Below are 14,367 nucleotides of genomic sequence, written 5' to 3' on the forward strand. Positions count from 1 at the left end.
GGGAAATAATAAAAGAGACCAAGAAGGGGATATGTTTCACAGAGGGTGATATGCACCCTCTGTGGAATGAGCTGTCAGTGGTTGAGACATTTACATTAACAATATTTAAAAGGCAATTGAACAAGAACATGGAGAGGAAAGGTTCAGAAACATATGGGCCAAGTGCAGGGAAATGGGTTTAGCGTGGATGGACATTAAGGTCAACATAGGCTAATTTGGGGCAAAGCGCCTGTCTTCATGTTGTAGGACTCTCTGACGCTACAAGTAGAATAACATTTGGGCCAAACTCTCATTTTGCCTTTTGTCATGAGTTCCAATAATATTTGGACAACGTTCTTTCAAGTTAACATCGCAGAGATTTTGATTTCCAGGTTGTTTCTTCATCAAACGTGTGTGTGTGTGTGTTCCTCAGTATTTTTCAAAGGGAAAAATTAATGTACATGTTTTCAATACCCACTCATCATTCTTCTTTCGATCATAGTTTGAGTAACATTGTTTTAGTCATAAACATGTTGTTTTAGCAGATGAAAGAAATCTGCCTGACTTGTTCCTAACACTGACCCTGACACACTCTGAGATCTGTATCATTGGCCATTTCATTGACCTAGTAATAATTGAAAATTTTGGGACCAGTAGAAGAGTGGGACTAGAAAAGGAAACAGTGATCTAAAAACACAGTTAACTATCAACTCAGTGAGCCTAACGTCAGCATAGTGTAGGTTGTTGGAGGAGGTTTTGAGGGATATGTTTTACATGCATTTAGAAAGACAATGACTGGTTTGGGGCAGTCAACATGGCTTTGTGCCATGTAAATCAAGTATCATTAATGTGATTGAGTATTTTGAAGACGTGACAAAGAAGGTTGAAGAAGGTAGTCTGATGTACATTGTTTACACTGGCTACAGCTAGGCATTTAATGAGGTTCCTCATTCTAACAGATTACTAAGGTTAGGTCACATGGAATTCAGGGAACGTTAACCAATTAAATACAAAATTGTCTTGAAGGTAAAGGATTGTTTTCCAGACTGGAGGAATGTGGCCAGGGGTGTCCTGAAAGAATCACTGCTGAGCTCACTGCTTTTCATCATGCAGATAAATAATTTGGATGTGAATATCAGAGGCATTGTTAATAAGTTTGCAGATAACATCAACAGAGTGGTGTAGCGGACAGTGAAGAACATTATCTTACAGTACAGCGGCATCCTTGACCATCAAAGGGCCAAGGACTGGCAGATAAGTTTAATTTAGATATTTGTGAGGTTTTACATTTTGGTAAATTAAAGCAGGGTCGTGCCCTCGGGAATGTTACTGAACAAAGAGACCTACAGGTGAACGTTGACAGTTCCTTGAAAGTGGTGTCACAGGTAGACAGGATGGTGAACAACACGTTTGACATGCTTGCCTTAATTGGTCAAAACATTGAGCAGAGGAGTTGATGTGGCATGTTACCCCTGTACAGGACGCAGGTGAGGCCACGTTAAGAATACTGCGCACCATGTTGGCTCTGCTGATGGGAGGATGTTGAGAGGACGCTGAAATGATTTACAAGGATTTTTCGATACTGGGGGTGGGGGGTTGGGGGGGCGGGGGAGTTGAGATTCAGGGAGAAGATGAACAGGTTGAGGCTTTTCCCCTGGACAGGAGGAGGGTGAATGGTGACATGAAGTGGCTTATAAAACCTTGAGGGGTATGGATAGTCTGAATGGCCAAGGTCTTTTTCCCAGGGTTAGGGGAGTGCAGTTATTGACGGTATAGGTTGAAGGTCTGGGGGAAAGGTTTAGAGCCGACCTTAGGAGTTACATTTTCATGCCAAAGGTGATGCGTGTACAGAAAGTGCTGTCAGAGAAAATGTTGAAAGCGGGTACAATTACACATTTAAAATATATCGGAATAGGTCCATGAATAGGAATGGTTCAGAGGGACATGAGGCATATGATGGCAGATGGGACTAGACCAGATTGAGATATCTGGCCGATGTGGGCAAACTGGAATAAAGGATCTGTTTCCATGCTGTATGACTCTTTGATTCTATAAGAGGGATGGGGAAAAATTCTAAAAGGGCCTTTCAAGTGGGAATTCTCTTCCCCGGAAGTTTGACATTCCTTTTTTTTACGTTTATTGAAAGCTTTGTTAGGTAAATATTTGGCAGAGCAGTGAGCCACGGATAATGGGATACAGACAGGAAAGTGGGGTTGCGACCACAACCTGATCAATCACAGTAGGTGCCTGGTGGAGAAGGGTCAAAGTGTCTAATGGCCCACTCCTGCTCCTCAGTCCCATGTTCCTGTGTTCCATTCAGCCCCTTAGACCTGCTAGACAGGAGCAGTTGGAAGCTGCTTACTGCTATAACATGGTGCACAGAAACAGAAGAGACTGTTCAGCCCCTCAAGTCTGTCCCACACGGTTTAGGAGATTTGGAAAATATAATTGGAAAATCCAGGTTGCGTATGAAAGAGGCACCGCATCTCTCTATACAGAGCTTCCCCCTCTGTAACTTGTGCACCATTTGTTGTTCATGTTGTAGACCCAGATTCACTGTGAATACAGACCCCAGACCTCACCTAGTGATTTCTCACAGAGTCCTCTGGTGTCCTTAACTGCAATATTCAACAACAGACGTACCAGGAAAATCACACCCACTAACTTTTCAATAACAGAATGGGAGAACATCAGAAACAGGAACAAATCGTTCAAACCCCAATCCTGCCTTGCTCTTCACTAAGGTCATTGTTGATCTGCTCTAGTTCTCAAATCCTCTTTAATGCCCGATTCCTCATAGCCCTCACGTCTCTGAGGGGTCAAACTCCATCTACCCCCCTTGAAATAGTTTCATAGAAGATACAACATAGAACAGTACAGCACAGTACAGGCCCATCAGCCCTCGATGTTCCACCGATCTTTTATCCTACTCTCCGATCAGACTAGACTACATACTCTACATTGTACTATCCTCCCATGTGCCTATGTAAGAGTCACTTACATGTCCCTAATATACCTGACTAAATCCCACTGCTGGCAGTGCATTTCACACACCCACCACTCTCTGTGTAAGGATCTGACCTCTGAGATCTCCTCGAAACCTCACTTCAAATGATGCCCCATCGTGATAGCCATTTCTGACTTGGAAAAAGCCTCTGGCTATCCAATATATATATATATATATATATATATGCCTCTCACCATCTTGTTTATCTCTATCAAGTCACCTCTCATCCTTCTTCACACCAATGTTAAAAGCCCTAACTGTCAACCTTTCTTCATAAGACCTACCCTCCAGTCCAGGCAGCATTCTGGTAAATTTCCTCTACACCCTTTCGAAATTTTCCGTATCTTTCCTTTAATTGGATGACCAAAATTGGACCCAATATGTCAAGTGTGGTCTAACCAGGGCTCTATAGAGCTGCAGCATAACCTCACAGCTCTTAAAATCAATCACCCTGTTAATGAACGCTAACACCATTCGCCTTCTTAACAACCCGGTCAATTTAGGCCACAACTTTGAAGGATGTAAGGATATGGACACCACGATCCCTCTATTACTCCACACTGGAAAGAATTCTGCCTATAACCCTGCATTCAAATTCAAATTCAAACTTACAAAAATAATCACTTCACACTTTTCCAATTTGAACTTCATCTGCCGCTTCTTAGCCCAGCTCGGCATTATGTCAATATCCCGTTGCAACTTACAACAGCCCCCCACACTATGTATTAGTCTACAAACCGTCGTGATATCAGCAAACGTCCTAACCCACCCTTCCACTTCCTCATCTAAGTCATTTATAAAAGTTACAACGAGCAGAGGTCCAGAATTGATCCCTGAAGAACACCATATTCACCATAAATACAAATTATTTATAATAATAATAACACCATATTTTATTATTAACAGATATTCACTTTGATAAAAAGCAAGTTTTCATGTGTTTTGCTGCCAGTTATTTATCACAGCATTCCCCACTCCACTCCATCCCTTCAATATATACCCTTTAATATTTTCTTGTGCACTGTCTTCCTGATCTCTCACACCTCAATCCCTCACATACCCCATACTCTCCATCCTCATTTGTGAATCGTTGATAAACCTGAGCCTCATCTCTATCATTTATTCCAACTTCCATCTCACAATGTGAACTGATAGGATTCCTTCCCTCAGCATGGTCATTAGACTGGACATGCCTGATGTGCTATTCATCTCAACCTTCTACTCAGTTTCTGACCCGCTGCTTTGGTTACCAAACTCCTGGTTTATTAGTTTAAATCCATTCGACATGCACTAGCAAAGCCCCCCAAAAGGATGTTGTTGCTCCTCCAGCAATCTGTCTTTTTTGTACAGGTCCCACCAGACCTGGAAGATTTTCCAATAATCCAAAAATCTGAAACGATCAACCCTGAACTAGCTTTTTAACAACATGTTAAACTATACCGCCATCCTAATCCTTACCTCTTTTCCATATGGCACGGGGAGTAATTCAGAGATTACTGAGGATTGTTCTGTCTCTCTCTCTCTCACACACACGCACTCACACACACACAATCTGACAGACTCCATATTACTTTGCAGAAGAATACCAATAACTTTATAAATAATCAGAATGATAACTGGAATGAAGGATTTAGTTAAAGAAAGGACGAGAGAAATTACATTTCTTCTGGATGTCAGTTTGAGTTGGAGAGTTCATTTTCCGATGGTTCATCACTCTCCTACTGAACATTATCAGTGAGTCTCTGATGAAATGCTAGTTTTATGTCCCACTTGCTTTTTAAGTGTTTAGGTTTCTTTGAGTCAGTGATGTAATTTCCAGTATTGGTGATTTCATGCCTGGTCCTTTTCCTCAGAGAGTGTTCGATGGAATCAAAATCGATTTGTTTGTTGATAGAGTTCCGGTTGGATTTCCATGCTTCTAGGAATTCTCCTGCGTGTCTTTCTTTGCCTGGTCCTAGATGGATGTGCAGACCCAGTCAAAATGATATACTTCCTCATCCGTTTGTAAGGACCTAGTGATCGTGGGTCATGTCTTTATTCTGGTTAGTTGTTGTTCATGCATCCAGGTGGCTCGTTTTCTGCCTGTTTTTCCGATGTAGTGTTTGTTACAGTTCTTGCAAGGCTTATTCTTCCTGGAGCAGAACAGACAGAGATGTGAACTTGTAAAGTTTGAAGAAAGTTGCAGAGTAAAACAGAAAACTCTGTTTCTGTTAGTTGGCATTACAGCATCAAGGAGTTCTAATTTCAAAATGGTCAGCAAAAGAGCTGGGACTGAGATACATAAATACTTCTTTATTGAGAGAGTTGTTAGGATTTGGATTAGACTGCCTGGGAGAGTTGTAGATGACGATTCAATAAAGAATTGGATATTTATTTGTAAATTATAAATTTAATGGGCTACAGAGATAAGGCTGGCAAATGGAAGGTGCTTGGGAAACATTACTGGAGCTGGTGCACACACAGTGGCTAATGGCCTCCTCCTGTACTTTAAAGGCTTATACTCTACCATGTGTCTGATGCAAATAAAAGTTAGTATCGGATTATTTCCTGTTTTAAGTGCTCGCAAATATCTGATTATTTGGTTCAGGATAAACATTTAAAATGCAAATATTGCAAGGTCAGTCTCATTATGTAGTCTATTTATTTCTCAGAACATGAATATTTTAAATGTTATGTTCTGATAATGAAAACAAATATCTCATTGCTTTGGCATGTATCTCTTTGAAAAGGTCTGACTTTTCCCTCACGCCAAAATATGTCCTTTTTTTTCACTGTCCACATTTCATATTAAGTCGCATTCTTTCTAAAAATCGGAAGTTTTCAAATTATTGTTCGCTAAAATTTGATAATGTAATCATTCACAGTGCATGTTCAATTATTGCTATTTCTAAATGGCTGGCTATTAGCTGAAGCTCGTACATTTCACTGAGAAATTTAACTGATTGATTATATATAAATGTATAAGAACGCTAATTCTATTTGATTGTCCAATCGTTTACTCTCTCCGAACATGTAATCATTCAGAAGCCGACCATTTTCAAAATGTTGGAGTGGCAATGCATGGTTTTGAATCCTGACATTGAATGTATAATTCTGATCATAACAGTTAGGTACCATGTTCTTTATTCGAAGTAAAATAAAATGTGCATTCTTTATTTTTGCGTTACAAAAAATTGATAGGAGTTTATACATTACTCCCATAAATACAGAATCGACCTAATTGTTTTCAGAGATTATAGTTCAGTTGAATAATCATACTTCATATCTCATTTTTGCCCAATTCACGAAACATAGCTAACAGCTGATTATTGTTCGGGTCAGTAAACTCAACACCTTGCAATGAGCTACGCTACAAAATGGCTTCCAAAAGATTTGGAATCATTTACAGTGTTACTGGAATTCACAGTTGCCTGTGATGCTGAGTGACACACTGACCTGCTCCTAAATCTGTGCAAAGAGTTTCTAACCTGGGTCAGGGCAGTCAGTCAAACATTTCTTCACAACAAATGATTTGGAATCCACCCTGGGAAAGGTGGGAGCTCGCTAACAGACTATCACTGGTCTCAGTGTAGCTACAAATAATATCCAAATTAAATATCAATGGCTGATCAGAAACCAAGTTTTAAAAAACCATCTTCAGTCAGAGCCTGGCCCAGTGGGCAGATGTGTCGCCATGCAGTGTCAGAATCACACCGCACAACTTACTGATGGGGCTGACACCTGGCCTACCTCCCAGACTCTATACATCTGCACCCTGGACCGGATGCTGGGAAAAGACGTTAAAAAGTTGAGAGTCTGATGCACTGTCTTGAGTCTCACAAAGAAACCTCTGAAACCATACCCAATAAATGTCACCTTCATTATCACCAGTATCAAAATGAAATTTTACATCTCTGTGGATGGCCAGAGATTAATACATGGTTCACCAAACAGAATATATCTGAAGAAAACAGCAGGAAATGGCAGGCCAAGAAGCACGTTAATAACTGAACTTGGCGGATTCTGTTTGGTGTGTGGTTACATACACATATTGTACTGGCACTCAGGTGACTGTAACAATGCACAACGTAAATGTAAGTTTTGACCTAACACCTCGTCAAAGCTTCCTGATCTCACACACATCACTCCCTCACACACTCAAGAATTGAGAACCTACAAGCTTGGTGAAACAGGAATCATAGTACAGGCCCTTCAGCCCTTGACGTCCTGCCGACATTTCATCCTGTTCTAAGATCAGACTAACCTACATACCTTTCATTATACGATCATTCATGTGCCTATCCACACACCCACACTCTCTGCATAAAGAACCTACCTCGGAGATCTCCCATAAATATTCCTCCAATTACCTTAAAACCGTGCCCCCTCATCATAGACATTTCCGTCCTGGGTGAAAGTTTCTGGCTATCCACTCTATCTATGCCTCTAATCATCTTGTCCACGTCTATCAAGTCATGTTCAATTCTTTTTCGTTCCAACGAGAAAAAAACCTAGTTCCCTGAATTTTCTTTGCAAGACCTGCCCTCCAGTCCAAGCAGCGTCCTGATACATTTCCTCAGTACACTCACTAATGCTTCCACATCTTTCATATAATGAGGCGACCAGTACGGAATGCAACATTCTAAGTGTGATCTCACCAGGGTTCCTAAGCTGCAGCATAACCTCACTGCTTCAACTCAACCCCCATGCTAATGAAAACATCATCCGGCTTCTTAAGAACCTTATCAACTTGGGTGGCAACTTTGTGGGAGCTATGACATGGATCATCAGATCCCACTGTTACTCCACAATGTATGAATCCTACATTTAACCGTGTATTATGCATTCAAATTTGACCTTCCGAACTGAATTGCTTCACAATTTTCCAGGTTAAACTCCAACTGTCTCTTATCAGCCCAGTTCAGCATCCTGTCAATGTCCTGTGCAAACTACAATACCCCTCCACACTACCCACAATTCCACCATACTTTGTTAATTTGAAAAACTTACTAATCCACCTTCCCTCTTCCTCATCGAAGTCATTTATAAATATCACAATCAGCAGAGGCCCCAGAACCGATCCCAATGGAGCACCAATGGTCACCGAGCTCCAGACTGAATACTTGCCATTTACTATCCCCCTCTGTCTTCTATGGACCAGTCTATTCTGCATCAAGACAGACCGGTTTCCCTGTATCTGATGCGTCCTTACTTTCTGAATGAACCTACCATGGGGAAATTTACCAAACGCCTGGTTAAAAACCATCTACTCCACATCCACTACTCTCGTTTCTTCAATGTGTTTGATCCCATCCTCAAAGAATCCAGTAAGGTTTGTGAGGCATGACCTGCCCCTCACAAAGCCATGCTGACTATTTCTAACCAAACTATGATTTACAAGTAATCATAAATTCTGTCTCTCAGACTCCTCTCCAAAACTTTGCCCAGTGCTGATGCAAACTGACTGGTCTGTAATTCTCAGGATTATCCCTATCCCATTTCCTGAACAAGGGAGTAACATTTGCCACCCTCCAATCGTCTGGCACGACTCCAATGGAGAGTGAGGACGCAAAGATCATCTCCAAAGGTGCAGTAATCTCTTCCCTCTCTTCCTGTTGTAAGCCAGGGTGGATCCCGTCTCACCTAGGAGATTTATCTACCCCTATGTTTGTATTTCAATCAGTCTGTACTTCACCTCACCATGTCTACTCACTGTCCAACTATCTGATTGACTGCTTTCCATTTCCGGGCTCTATACAGTGCTGCTTTCCTGAACACATATGGTTCCCTATAACCTGTTAATCATGGAATGGAAAACATGGGAAGGCACCAATGCCTTCCTGATGAAAGGCTGATGCCCAAAGCTTTGACTCTCCTGCTCCGCAAATGCACCTGACATGTTGTGCTTTTCCAGCGCCACACTTTTCGACTCTGATCACCAGCATCTCCAGGTCTCACTTTCTCCATTACAAAGGGCTGTCCCCTCTGCACACTGAGCAGGCAATTAATCAACAGAAACTCGCTGTATTTAGAGCTGACCGTTCAGTTCTGGAAAGTTGCATTTGTAAATACATTTACTGAAAACGAAATTCCTATTCAACAAATATTCATTCAGTCCCAGAGTTTTGGTTCATGAATTAGGCAGCTTGATAACGAGCAGTCAATGCCTGAAGAACTCCGAAGTACAGAGTATTCTAGGCGATATATTCCAGGCTGGATGTGCTTTCCCTTAATGTTGGCTATGTTATCGGACAGACAGATGTGATAAGGGAACGCAGTGACACGTGGAATTGTGACATTTTTGCCATTACAGAGATGTGCTTGAGGGAGGTCAGGGCTGACGACTCAATATTCTGCGGTGCAAGAACTATAGGCAGATCAGGAGATGGGTAAAGGAGGAGGTGGTGATGCATTATTAGTCATTATGGAGTCAGTTACTGCAGTAAGAAGTGAATTAAATCGGAAAGAGAAGCTTAAAGCAGGTACAAATTGAACAGGTCAATGGAGGCAACTACCATATGTGTTGGGCTAAACTTAAAACGGAAGTAGAAGCGTAAATATGATGCGTGATAAAACATTAGCGGGTAGTATGAGCGGGTGAGAGAAATAGGGAGTAGTATATGATTTGGGCGGGTCTTAGAGATATAGGGAGGGGTGTAGGGTTTGGAGTGGATTAGAGGGATAGGGAGGCGTGCAGGGTTTGAGAGAGTTGTGGAGTAGTATAGGGTTTGAAGGAGGTTGGAGAGATAGAGAAGGGTTACGGATTGGAGGGGGTTAGATGGATAGGGAAATGTGTAGGTTTGGAGGGGTTAGAGAGATAGGGAGGCGTGCAGGGTTTGAGAGAGATATGGAGTAGCATAGGGTTTGGAACAGGTTAGTGAGATAGGGAAGGGTGTAGGGATTGGATGTGATTAGATAGATAGTGAAAGGGTTTGGTGGGGTTGAGTAAGTAGGGAGAAGTATAGGGTTTAGAGGGTTCAGAAATATAGGGAGGAGAGCAGGGTTTAGAATGGGTTAAGGAAATAGAGTGTGGTGCAGGGTCTAGAGTAGGTTGAAGAGATAGGGAAGGGAGTAGTGATTGGAGGAGTTTAGAGAGCTAGGAAAGGGTGCAGTATTTGGAAAGGGTTAAGGAGTTAGGGAGGGGTGTCGGGTTGGAAGGAAGTTAGAGAGATATAAAAGGGGTACAGTGCATGGAGGGTGTTATAGGGATAGCAAAGGCAGTAGGGGCTGGAGGAAGTTATATAGATGGGACGGGTGGAAGGTTTGGAAGAGGTTATAGAGATAGAGAGGAACGTAGGGTTTGGGGAAGGAAAGAGAGATAGCGAAGGGGGTAGGTATTGAGGAGGTTTGAAGCTCTTATGTCAGATCAAACACTGACACAGAAACCACCTGCTGACTCCCCTGCCTCAGTGTCCCTCTACATTGAACAACACTTGGAGGAAGCAAAGAGACTGACAGAGCTGGAGAATGTTTACTGGGTGGGCCATTTCAAACCCAACACCAAGAGAAGCTCAGCAGCAACATTACTGATCGAAGTGGTCGAGTTCAAAAGGACACAACTGCTTCACTGCGTCTGCACCGGGTCGGGGGGAACGACTGATAGGGAGAAACATCCTTGACCTCACCATCACCAACCTACTGGCTGCAAACACATTGTTCAATGACCGTATTGGGAACGGTGAACTACCGCACACAGTATTTTTGGAGACATTTTCCACTTTTACATTGTGAAGATCCCTGTGTATATGTGACACCATCACTGTGCTCAACGGGGCAGATTTCCAATAGATTTTGGAATTTTGCACTGGCCTGTGTGAGGTGGTTCGGGTCATTACCAACAGCAGCAGAATTGTACTCCAGTATAATTTTCACTATCACTGCCTGGCATATACTTCACGTTATCCTGGCCGTCAAGCCAGGGATACACCCTTGATAAATGGAGAAAACAGGAAGGCCTGACTATAGTAGCACCAAATACACCTCAGAATGAGATGAAGTTACTAAATTGGGCCACTTACTCATCACATGGTATAAATAGCAAATGAGACACAGATGTAACCAGTGAATCAGACCTAATCTCTACAATCCGGGTGAGTGGTGGTGGACAATCACACAACTCACTGGAGGAGAAGAATCCACCAATACCACCTTCCTGAATGATGGAAGGGCTTAGCACAACAATAGAAATCTAAAGCTGAAACATTTACAGCAATGTTCAGACAGAAATATCGATGGGATGATCTATTTTAGTCTCCTCCAGATGGCAGTCTTCAGCTAATCCGACTCACTTTGTGTGGTATCTACAAACAGCTGGAGGGATTGGAGAATGCAAAGGCTATGGGCCATGATAACATTCCATTCCGGCTGTTCCTGCTGGGATACAGCACTGGGACCTACCTGACAATGTTAGAAACTATCCGGGTGTGTTCTGTATACACACACACACACACACACACACAATATCAGACAATCAGTGAATACCCCATTGCTCGAATCCCTGTCATTAATAAAGGAATGGCAGATGTCACCCACAGTGGGGTCAAGCAGCACTTCCTCAGTACTAACCTGCTCGCTAAAGCTCAGTTTGGTCTCTCATCCCTTGGGCTCATTGAAGCCTTGGTATAATGATATACAACAAGAGAACACACAGCTGAATTCGAGAGGTGAGGTGACAGTTACTGCACTTTTTACATGATCATAACTGCATTTGTCCAAATGTCATATCCAGGATTAACGGCAAACCTGGAGCAAATAGGAATCGTCTGCACTGGCATGAGTTATACCTGGTACAAAGGAAGGTGGCTGGGGTTGGTGGAGAGCAGCCATCTCAGCTTCACCGAAGTTCCCCAGGGACGAGGTTTCTGGGTAAGCCTGTAGATCAGAAATGTAAAGGTAGGACACCATACTCCTACAGGATAATAGAGACAACTGGCGGCAGTTGAACTGGACAGTTATCATACCTCAAGTAAGGGAGAGATTGAGTAGGACAGTCCTTTAGTCCTTAGTTCAGTCCAAGGAATTGAACCCACACTGTTGGCATTAATCTGCATTATAAACCAACCATTCAACTGATTGAGCTAACCAAATCCTCACGCAGCTCTGTGATATTTTAATATTATTCCATTAAGATATGTTGGTAAACACCTTTGGAGCAGGTGGAACGAGAAGCAAGCTTCCTTGCTCAGAGAGAGGGACAGCATCAGTGAGCTATAAGAGTGCTCTCTGCCCTCGGCCCTATAATTTTCAGCTGCTTCATAAATGACTGTAAAATCACAAGTGAGGATGTTTGCCAATGATTGGACAGTGTTCAACACCATTCATGATTTACTCAGATACTGAAGCAGTCCTTGTCCAAATGTAACAGAACCTGGAGATATGCAGGTGTGTGCTTAACAGTGACAAAACCATTTCCATTACACATGTGCCAGACAACGATTACTGATATCAATGGAAAATTGAACCACATCCTCTATCGTTCAATTCCACCACCATCACTGAACACACACCAAACAATATCGTGGGGATTATCGTTAACCTGAACTGGATTGACCATATGATTTCATTACCTATTCCTGTGAAGGGCTTATGCTAAAACATTGACTTCTCCTGTACCTCAGATGCTGCCTGACCTGTTTTGATTTTCCAACGCCACTTTTTGACACACATGACTTCATTGGCTACAAGAATATGTCAGGGACTAGAAACTGTGCAGGAATAACTCACCTCAAAATTTCCGAAAGCCTGTCACCTATTGCTGAGACACATGTTGAATGTGTGTGTGTGATTAAATACTTCCATTTGCCTGTGTGAGTGCAGCTTCACCCCTCATCCACTGACATTCAGTAGCAGCAATACCTGCCATCTACTCAGTGCTCTGCAGAAATTTACCAAGGCTCCTTACAACGGACCTCTGAAACCCCCGACCATCGAGAAGGACAAGGGAAGCAGATACACGGGACCCCCACCATGTTCGCATTCTGTCCCAAGCCATCTACCATCCTGATTGGGAAGTATATTGCCGATCCTTCAGTGTCACTGTTTTAAGTTCCCTATCTATCAATAAATGCCGTACAAATCACATTTCATGAATAAATTAACAGAAACTTTTTGACTCAACCTGTTCATTACTGCACACTGTGTTTTGGGTTTTGTGAGCTCAGGCTAGTTGGTCCAGGCAGTACATTGCATGTTGTGAACAGCTGAAGGGATATGCTGTTTGAAACAATCTGTCAGTCTCTCAGAGGCATGGCCTACATACCGAACATCACACAGACACTGGCATTCTCATCCAACTTTACTGAGCTTTGAGATAGACAGAAGCAACTGAAAACGTACTCATATCTGACTGGAACTGTTTAAACACACAGTGACATTGTTGCCACCAAAATTATTATAAGTGAATATTAGCAGGGAGAAAGTGAGGACTGCAGATGCTAGAGATCAGAGTCAAAAAGTGTGATTCTGAAAAAAAACTCAGACCTTCAGGCAGCATCTGAGGAGCAGGAGAATCGACTATTAGTTAACAATATTAATACAAGGGAAAATAATTGTATATTTTCAAAGTTCTTGTACTTAATTATAATTTGTTCTTGGGTGTGGCAATGAGACTCATCATTTCATTGCTACTTACTGTGAGTTTTCATCATATTGTTGTTATAACAGTGTACTGAATAAATGGGTGGATTTTGTGCTTGTTGGACAAACTATAAGTTGGTATTATGAAAGGATATTGGACCTTTAGTAAAGAGACTTTGCTGTTAATGTTTAGAACAATGGTGCAAACATTTACACAGAGATTTCCAGCTCAAGTCACACACAAGGTTGTTGGGCTGGGATCACGCTGGCCATCAATGGAGCTGCACAATTCTGTTTAGACACTGACATTGTAGAGCTAACATACACTGGATATTGTTTATGAGGGATTCAATGTAAGATGCCATGTGCTGCAGGAGCCCATCACCTTTATAACACCTTCATTCAGGATCGGGTCCAAGGTGCAGAATTACAGAGTTTAGGTGGCACGCAAGAAGAGATATACTTGCAAGATATGGCTGTTTATAGGTCATTGTTATAAATATTGAACAGCATCTGGACCAGTGCCATGTGCTAGTCCATTGACCAGTCTGCCCCACACACATCTCCCTGTTGTTCAGGTGGACCTCTAACCAGTCTATTCTGAGGGAGTGTGTGTGCAACCGCCCAGCTCCAGTTTGGATGCTCTTTGTCTGATTTTGGAGATGGCCAGTGTTTTGGAGGTCCTGGTGAGACCCAATAACACTGTGTCTGAATTCAGGCTTTTCATCAAAGACATTTCAACAGCTTTGCTGCTTGCAAGATGGTGCATTCACTGATCTGTACATGAATCGGCTGTTTACTATAGTTACTGAATTGTGTAAGAGTTA

General features: G+C 42.3%; 1 long non-coding RNA gene across 1 annotated transcript in view; it reads right to left on the bottom strand.

The window, feature by feature from the left end:
* Nucleotides 1–4,563: 4,563 nt before the first annotated feature.
* The window catches only part of LOC140483970 (uncharacterized), a 36,423-nt gene continuing 26,619 nt past the window's right edge, over nucleotides 4,564–14,367 (bottom strand). The window contains exon 2 of the long non-coding RNA XR_011962111.1: nucleotides 4,564–5,118. This is a non-coding gene — a long non-coding RNA (uncharacterized lncRNA). The remainder of the gene's footprint in view (nucleotides 5,119–14,367) is intronic.

Source organism: Chiloscyllium punctatum, chromosome 12, assembly GCF_047496795.1.
Source record: "Chiloscyllium punctatum isolate Juve2018m chromosome 12, sChiPun1.3, whole genome shotgun sequence".
NCBI lineage: Eukaryota > Metazoa > Chordata > Chondrichthyes > Orectolobiformes > Hemiscylliidae > Chiloscyllium > Chiloscyllium punctatum.